The sequence below is a fragment of the Calypte anna genome, chromosome 2, assembly GCF_003957555.1.
Source record: "Calypte anna isolate BGI_N300 chromosome 2, bCalAnn1_v1.p, whole genome shotgun sequence".
Lineage (NCBI taxonomy): Eukaryota > Metazoa > Chordata > Aves > Apodiformes > Trochilidae > Calypte > Calypte anna.
The window spans coordinates 127,029,124-127,039,094 of record NC_044245.1 but is presented as its reverse complement, the minus strand read 5'-3'; positions in this window follow the sequence as shown (position 1 = coordinate 127,039,094).

The following is a 9,971-nucleotide window of genomic DNA, read 5'->3' as shown; positions in this document are numbered from 1 at the left end:
AATGTTATTCTGACTGCTTTTATATGTATGTTTCAACTGAACAAATATCCTTGTTGTCTCTCAAAGCTCAGGATATTTATAAGCTATAGGGATTTTGTTAGTACAAACTTTCCTGTTTCCCTGCTCTCCCTAGTCACTCACAAATAATACAGATCATTGTATGTTCCCTTTTTCCCAACATCTTCTTTTTGCACTTCTCTATTTTTATTTTTAGCATTCACAGTGAATTAGTGAAAGTTCAAACTAAACTAAATTATTTCTTTAATGAGGAGGACAATTTCTTTAGGAAAAAAATGGAACTAGGACTGACTAATTTCAGTTAAGGTTGCATATTTGATCTAAATGCTTTGGTTCTATATTAAAGTGGCAGCTTAATTGGCTCTTGTAGTTGGATCTCATTAAATCTAATAAGGATGATGGGCCTTTTTAGGTTGGCACATAGATACCGGCAAGTTACGTGTGTATGCTACTTTACTATGTATTAGATATCTTGAAGCAGAAGAAATATAAACATTCCTTTACTGTGCATCTGGTACTAATGAAGGAAAACAATATCCTAAAACATGACAAACATGGAGAAAAAAATTAAGCCCTTCATTATATACATTATATATATAATTTTTATTTTTTTTTAGCATAAATATCAGCTTCTGGTTTGCAAATAGGGCTTGGTCAATTTTATACATTTCAAATAAAAACTAGTCCAAATAGATGAGGAAGATGTACTTAAAGTTCTTCAAGTAGAACAAAGGTTTTATTCCATCAAAGAAGATTCTGCCAGGATTTTTCTTGGAAACCCTTGAAATGGTACATTTTCTGTCTGTCGCACTGAGTCCATTGAGTTTATCCATGTATTAACATTGGTTTTCCGTGTGCTTATTGAGCTAGGAAAGATGCAGACCGTATTCTCTGATGTCAAGTACTGCAAAGTGCTTGTTGCTACCTATTGCTCAATTTGCTTCTTACTCCATCTAATCTGATCCCTTTGTTCACCTGTGTATCCATGGAATATAAAGCCTCAAGGAGGACAAAATCAGCTGAAGACAATTGGGGTATGTTCCCAAATATGTTAAAAGAAACAAACTGAGAATCAGGGAAATACTTTGTAATTTAAAATTAGCCCAAAGCAAGAGTACATTACACCAAAATCATGCCATGTTTATGTGGGAAATCCTTGTCATTTTCATTTTCTATTGTTCAGTACTTATTGTTTTTAATAACAGCGTAATTCATCTCCTTCCTCATAAAAATCAATTGACTATTATATATGCATACATTAGCATATATGTATGTGTATATCAATGCACTCAAATCTGCACACCTATGTAAAGAAGCAGATTCTATTCTCAGCTCTACAACACATCCCCTGGTGATCCTGAAGAAGATATACTAAGCAGGGCTTCTGCACTAATTTGCCTTTTAAGGGGTTTGATCTGAGGCAGATTTTTCATGAGTTCTCAGAACTCAATGCTCCATCTGACATCAACGGTACTTTCGTTTTGGCCATAGAAAGACCAAGATAAAGCAATCTAATAAAAAAAGGAGGTCCCATGGGTCTCAGATTGGGCACCCAGCATCAGTAGACACTTTTAGAATTGTTATCTATGCTTCGTGTCCCCAGATGAAACATAGAGTATCCGTTCTGTCATTTCACAAGGTTGTTAAGAAGATAAGTATGATTAAACAAGATTTGGATAACGTCGTGATGAGCACTGGAGAAACATTAATCATTATGATTTTAGAAGGTTGTTTGTATAGTATGCATCAGGGGCATGCAAATAGGACAGGAAAAAGAAGAATGGGTAGTTGGTCATTAACTGAGTAAGCACGGTCTACTTTGTTCCTTAAGTGAAATCAGGATACCATGCAAAAATGGCTTCTGATGAAGTTATCTGTACCACTAAACTCTCTACAGAAAACTGCATTCTCTAACTTTTAAATGCATGACTTTCTAACCAAAATTATATCTTGCATCTGGTTTTGAAAATGTTTTGCTTGTATTAGAGACAGACAATTGCAATTTCACTTTTGCAGCTTTGTGATTTATACTGAAGTCATGAAACGCTGTTATAAGCATCTTGTCACCTACACTTCATAGTTTTGCTTAGCACCAGGTCTACATGTTGAATACCCCAGTCAGGCATTTCTTACCTCACATATTAATGGAGGTTATCACAGGGGAAATTTTTCTCAACCTATTGTTTTAGTTTATCCTTTCTTTTTCAAGACCATAGAAAAATTTGTTTTCTAAAGTTTTTCACTCTTTCCTAAGTATGAGGAAAGGTATTAACAGATTCTCATTTTCCCTGCAAATCTTTACCCACTGCCTTAGACCACTGCTTCCATAACACTGACTCTCCCATCACCCATCACTGCATGCACACTCTCTTGTGGTTTGCAGCGATTTTAAGAGGTGAACAGTATGCACTGGTGAAATTGCTTATTTTCTATCTGACTCAGCCTGGAATTGAATAAAAGGCTACTGAGCTATACATTAAGGGGAAAAAAGAATGAGGGATTTCTTCTTGCAAATGAGCTACGGAAAACAAGATTCTTTATTGCTTTATCATTAGGTGAATGCATCCAGCATGACTAAAGCTCTATTCAGGCCTGAGGTGTTTTCCCTGACCCTGTTTTACCAGTTGCTGTACTTGGAATTCTGACGGGCAGCAACTGGTGAATGGTGCAGACTGCAGCTCTTTCAGTGTGTTTAGCAATGTGCACACCACCACAGGAGAAAATTGGGCCAGAAATCATAGTCTGGAGGCAAAGAGATTTCCCTTTCATTAAGCTAACAGCAGAAGCTCTACTGAGCTTCTCTCTGCAAGCTGTCGCTCTTGGATGTTTCTATAGACTTTCCAAACTGCTAAGTTGCAGTAAATAGCAAATAAAATAATTTGGCCCTGTCACCATTTGGATCTATGAAGTTTTAAGTCTCAGAAAGCTCCTAACAATCAGACAAGCTCAACAGATTTTTAAGAAAGTGTAATCAAAAGCCTGGAGGATGTGTTAGAAGTATGAGTTCTGCCTGACTCTGAGTAAAGATAAAGCCAACCGAGAGTGCATTATAAAGAATATATGTCCCTGTAGCGATGCCTTTCATGGAACAGCACTTGATACTTTCTGATGATGAGTAAAGGGATTTAATAGTGTGGTTTTAGTACAGCAGTTGTGCACTGCCAGCTGTATGAACTGAACTCAGAGAGGTAATGGACAGCTGAGTTTTTAGATTGGTGTTTGATGATTGCTGTTAGCCAAAGATCAGTAATTTTTGGACCATAGTGGTTAAATTGTTGTTTTTCTGTATCAGGTAGGTCATTAGAACAGGTGAATCATTGTTAATAAGTTTTTTTCTCTATAAAAATTGAATATTTGGTATTTTGTTTTTTGGTGGATTTTTTAAAAATTCTTTTGTTAAGCTTTGTATAAAACAGTAATACAGACCTGTACTACACAAGAAGAGTTTATTCCAGGGATAAATATTCATGAGTCAATGCTGATCCTGTAGAGCATGTTTTAAAACTGTTCAGTTGGACTTACCATCAGAGAAGACAGAGTTTCTACATGGCAAGGGTGTCTTTGCTGTGTTTCATGTATAGTTCCAAGATCACAGCTTGCTCTTTGGATCATCCAGAAAGACAGAGGGGGAGAAACTGCTGGGTATATAGACTGTGATTGCTTATTTTAACTCAATATAAAACATAAGAATACAAGACTTCTGACAGCTTTAAAGCTCAGCAATCTCCAATATGTTGATTCTGCTATTCTATACATTTAATTTTCTTTTTAAAACGTATCATATTTCTCCAAGCAGTGATTTGCTTTTCAAATTATCGTTGCCTAGCTAAGACTTGTGTACCAGGTGCCATGTAAAAGCATGTTAAAAGTAGATAAAAGCAATTTATCCTGCCCTCTAATTAGAGATGTCTTGTCTTTGCCACTGACAATAGCAGTATGCAGCTGTGGCAGAGGAGAGATAATAGCACCAGAGCAGAGAGAAATTAAAGATAGGTTATCATATGTTGGCTGATGTAGAGTGTCATCTCTCCATTGCATAGCTAAGATGGTCCTTAGGAAGAATACTAACTTAGCTCTTGGCCTGACTCAAAAAGATTTATTTTAGTTATTAAATCCAAGGTAGAATTTTATTATAATGAGGCAAAGGGGGCAGAATAATAATGTCTCCATTAAATACAAAGAAAGAGACTGTGACTCGCTGTGATTACTGTATCAATAAATACATGCACACCACATCCCAGGATGTGCTATATCTTTATGAGGGTGGGACTGAAATTCATTTTTGCCCTGCACAGAGTTCCCCTTCAGATGAAGTGAATGGGTGTCAGGGGGGTCATAATGGGATAGATGACATGTCTCCTGGATGATATAAAGTGTATCTTTAGTTCAGCAAGAGGCTTGAAATGGATGGGAAAATGGTGATATAAACTTTTTCAGATATTCTCTTTTTAAATCTGGTACCTCAAGGTGTTATTTACAGGGAGTCTGCACTGGAAAGATGATGTGGTAAAAAGAAACCATCAGGGTTAGGACTGAATAATGTCTCAGGAACTATAAATAGACTTGATGTGGGGCAACCCAGTGGGGAAAAACTGAGTGGAGCTGGATAGATGATCTGTGTTGGCTTTTGAAAGCCAGTTTCCTCATGCTGTATCAATACTACTAGGGGGAGATTCATAAATCCTTACCAAAATACCATGGTCTCTAAACCATTCAGGGGTTAAAGAACTTGTCTGTTTTCTTCAGGAAGATGTTAACAAGGGCGTCTTCATCTCTGTGCTTTGACCAAGTTAGGAGAGATCTCAGACCAAGACCAAAAACTTATTTCTGTGTGCTAGTGGGGACAAGTGTTCAAGGCCACAGTGAGGAATGAGAACATGACCAAGAAATGTGCTAGATCACACCACAATGCTCTGTACTCTTGCAACCATTGACATATATGTCTGTGCTTCAGATTTAACTCATTGTCAGATCTCCTGGAGTGTATGACATAGAACATTGTACAGAACAAACCTCTCATGTCCTAGTTCCTGATTAAATGAGATGACACACTGTGCATCTTTCCACTATTCCAGATGTATGTGCAGGCATAGCAAAACTGAAAGAATACATACTGAGGATCAAAAACAAAACAAATTTTGGTGAATAGCATTCAGAATTAACAATGACTTCTGCAAATCTATACAGACTTCCAGAAGAACTCATATTTGCATTAACATTACTTAAGCTGGGAAATAAAATATTTGTTTAAAACATAATATGTACAAAAAGCATGGATCTCTTTTTTGCAGTGTGATGCCAGAGAACAGGACTTGCCTCTTACCTCCTCGGGTCATGGTATTGCAGGCACTCCACACTCTGAGAAGCAGAATTTTTTTTTCAATTATGACTTCTTTAGCTCCAGATTTGAAGGAAAAGAGATCAAGACACACCCCTCTATATCTCTTATTACATCAGACACAATCAGAACGTAAGGATTACTGGCTTGTTAATTTATCTTCTCACATTTTAGTGATACTACTGGCAGTACATTTCTCCAAAGGTCTGATGAGTAGTATTTTAGTACTAACATGAAGTGTTGGATGGTAAGTTACAGGCAAAAATCAGTTTCACAGGTCTGAAATAAACTGGTCAGCTTCGCCAGATCTTTCACCTGACTGGGACTGACAGACTCTTTCTATATGAAATAAAATGTTGATGCCACCTGTGAATGTAAGCAATTCCTGTATCTCTCACATGGATGTTGTCAATGAAGAGGACTGAAGATAAATCTGGTACACATACAGTGTGGTACTCACAGATACAGAGAATTATCTCTTCAGATTCAGTTTGAGCTTAGTTTTCTGTTGTCAGAAAACACGAATTTAAACTCTGAAACCAATGAGTTCATCCATTCCTATACTGTCAATATAATTCAGAGAGTACATTCAGAGGCCTTAAAATTGTATTTATGTAGTGTCTGAGTACTGCAAAATATCACCCTGTAATTTTAGATTTATATCCTGCTGTTCTAAGCTTTTCAAATCCTTTTCTGACTTTATAAAAATAATTTTACATGATGCCTAGTGGGATTACAATGTGTACTGCAGGACCATAGCTAGGCTTTCAATTAATGGCTTCATGCTGCTGTTCACTGTTGCTGAGGAATTGTTCAGTTTCTCCAGTACCACAGCATCTTCATGGTTTAAGTAGCAGAGCTGGGTCACTGATATTGCTATAGCTGTTAGGTTGCATTTCTTAATGGAGGTATTTTTTTTAGACTGTTGTTATTTTCTTTTGTTTGCTGAGTAAATCTGTGTAAAAGTTCATGATACTGGCAGCATTAGGAATAAAAGTATCACATGTATCTAAGTCATTAACACTGAATTGTTGTGACCTTCTGTGGTGTCCTACTTTCCATAGAATCCCTGCCTCCTAAAATTAGCTGGACACATGAAATAATTGCAGTTCATCCTCTCACCTAACCAATTAAATGACTGCTGGTGTCACCATGTTTCCTCTGCAGCCAACACATCTCTATAATGCAGGTGAAATGCTGCAGTACCAGGGAAAGAAGAAGGAAAGGGGTGGGGAACATATTGTGTGAACTGTGCGAATGAGAATGCATATGGATGCCTTTAACATGGAGGTGGCTTATGGAAAAAGGCCTCTTTGACACTGAAATTTCAGGATTAAGATCAAGTGAAGGGGAGGGAGGCACCTCAGGTGGGGGAATATGTTGCAGTAAGAGAAAAGGCAGACAGATAAGTGTAAGTCTGAAACCAGGCAAAAAAGCCAAGGGAGCAAAACCCCCTGCATGTCCCATGCTCCCCACCCAGGAGGGCTGAACTTTTATAAAGCAGATAGAGAGTGGATGAGTGAGCTCAAGAGAGCTGGGGGAAAGTGGTCAGAGGCAGGGAGGTGATATGGAGGCCCATCTGGAGAGAAAACATGTGGAGATGGAGATGAAAATGGACCTGTCCTGGAGTGGTGTCATAATGGTAGAGAAAAGGCAGAAAGTTAGAGATGGAAGAATGGGATAGAAGTATCCTATCAGCTCAGTGGCAGGGAAAGGGAAAGGGGGTTATATGCTTGGGCTGGGACAAAGAAATGATCCTCAGTGCACAACAGGGACAAGGACACCTTGGTGCCACCTTAACAATCCCTGGACAGGCAGTATGTTACTCAAATATATACCTAAAGATGTCATCAGGAATTTGTCTGAGGCTACATTGACCTTCTGTTCACATCAAACTTGCCAAAGAAACACATTAGGTACCTGTCTACAGTAAGTGATTGCTGAAGCAGTAAAGTAGTTGCAATATTCCTGACTCCAAGTAGTTGCAATATTCCTGACTCCTTCTCTGGACCTGCCATGGGTGCTTCCACCAGGAAAGGACCTGGCTGTCTGGGACTGTGATGATTACTGAAGGAGCTGAAGGTGAGTAGACCCTGATGCTAGTGCCAGTGCCTATCCCTACCTTTACCTTGCTCTTTGCAACAGGAATAGCAAATTTTCTTCTATGTTGGCACCACTCTTCTGTTTCCAGTCCTAGGAACTTCTGTTTGGCCCAGGAATCATCTGAGCAGGAAAACTTAGCTTCCTACACTCTGAGAAGGTGTAATACATATTCTTCCCATTTCTGTGCTTCTTACAGGAGTTGTGGGAGGTTACTCCTTAGACTAGGAGAGGAAACTTCCCAAAGCTGTAAAGATCCTTTTGCAGTTACTTGATGCCACTGAATTTGCACAAACAGAGGGACCTGAACTAAAGTGTCCAAAGTGTCCACTGTCAACAGGGTCCAGCGTTCTGTAATTGCCAGCAATTTCCTTTCTGATATCTACAATTTAAGAGCAGATAATTTTGGACGTGTGAGAAGATGACACTGCCAGTATCATGTATATATTTGCACTTTCAATGTATATATTGAATCTGGCAACAAGGAGTCCAAACTGGTGACTCCAGCCTCAGCTTGTGCTATGAGTTTGGACTAATCCCTGAAGTTTGTTTTTAAGAACAGAGTGAGTGCACATCATGGGCACTTTTTGGGGGTTAATTTGGCTTATAAATGGATAAGAGCTGACCAGAGAAACACTGGATCTGTTTGGATTCATACATAAGTAGCTAGCTTGTATTTGCAGTTCCAGCATTGGGTTTAAGACTTTATTTTTTTTGTAAGTGGGAGGTATGACTTTCAAAATTGGATTCTTAATACCATGGATTAAAAGTGCTGAGAAAGTAAGGTAGTGACTAATTTGCTGAAGTGGTGGGTTATGAGGTTGAAATAATTCATATTCATAAAATATTTTAGAACTTTGCATAGAGTGTAAATTTTACAAAACAAAGATATATTCGTAATTGGTGAAGTGCAGTATTTTTGTGCACAGAATATTTTATTGGGGTCTCTAATGGACTAGGTAAATGGATTGCCCTATAAAAAGTTTACCAAGGCAATAAAAAGATCAAAGACATTTTTCACATTGCATCTCCAAACATCTAAACCACTGAAGTTTAAGCATTGTAATGTGACCTTCCAGCCTTGGAAAACTTGTTGCAATGACTAATTGTTCTGCTTTGCACTTTCAAAAGGTGATGACTATATAGAACTTGAGATCTAAAGAAGAATAGGAGTGGAGTGTGTGTGTGAGAGAGACAGGCAGAAAACCAATTCTGTAAACAGCCAAAGGCAGAAAGTTATACACATAGGCTGTAATTAAGGCCTGATGAAAGAAAAATGGGCATGACATAAATAAAGGGCAGAAGAGCTGCCTCCACAGGAAGGTGGAGAACATATCCTAATGCAAATAGCTTAAAGAGCACATACAGACCAGTGGAAGAGGTGGAATACTGTGAAGGCAGCAAACTATGTGTGCAGCTCATTTACATTGCAGGATCTGTAATCAGCACTTGCTTGAGATGATAGATATATATTCTGCTCAGGGCTCTCTCATTTGGGAGAGAAACAGACAAGCCAATTGCTAGCCAATAAAGTTTTTATCATGTGCACCAGGGCATTATTTTGTCCTTCTCCCCAGTACTGTTACGTGTTGATATAAAATGAGTATATGAGTTGTACTTTATTAGATAACTGCCTTGAGAATTACATGCAGTAAAGGATAAGTAAAGGAAGCCATATAGAGGATTAGAGATTTGGCCTGGGACATGTCAGAAATCAGTGGGTTTCCTCTACCATGTCTTAGGAGGGAAGCCACCTATGCCAGGATGCTCCATCATCAGTCCATGTTCCTGGTACATGGTGGGCATGACTGTACATGGGCACAAGGTCTGGGGCTATTCTGAAGTAGCTCATGACAGACGAAGCTGATGGGCTGGGACTCATGAAAGAAGGAAGCAGATCAGTGCACACCATTGATCTGGTAACACACCCCAACCTCTGAGCACAGAGAGGCTCATGAGGTTCTTCTCATCAGGCTCTGTTTTTCCTCCACAACCAACAGCCAAACATCAGCATAGATACAGGAGGGTATTAAAGCTGCTCCTGGAATTCATGGGAAAAGTGAAACCACGTTTCTTAAGGCTTCCAGGAAGAGATTGGCATAACTCAAATTTTGGTCCAGATACCAGAGCTGTTAAATGCTGAGCATCTTCTGCAGTACCCTACACATCATCTGCAATGCCCCAAGCCTCCTCAGCTCCCCGGGGTTTCAGAGAGAATCAGGGGTGCTCAGTACTTCTTCACACAAAGCTCCCGGAAAAGTCAGGCTCCTGCTTGTAGATAGTGCCTCTCAGGCAGTCATAGGTTTTCTCTTGTCTGCTCAAGCATGGCTGTGTGTTCAACAAGTCATACATAATCATGACAAATTATTAATATCTTGTGAAATTTCTAGAGTGCTTTGGAAATATTTTCCTAATGTTTTATGAAAACATCTTTTGCTAGTTTCTTTGAGAGCTTTTATTTACTTATTGAACCACTGATAATTTTCAGAACAAAATGAACCTATTTAATATATAA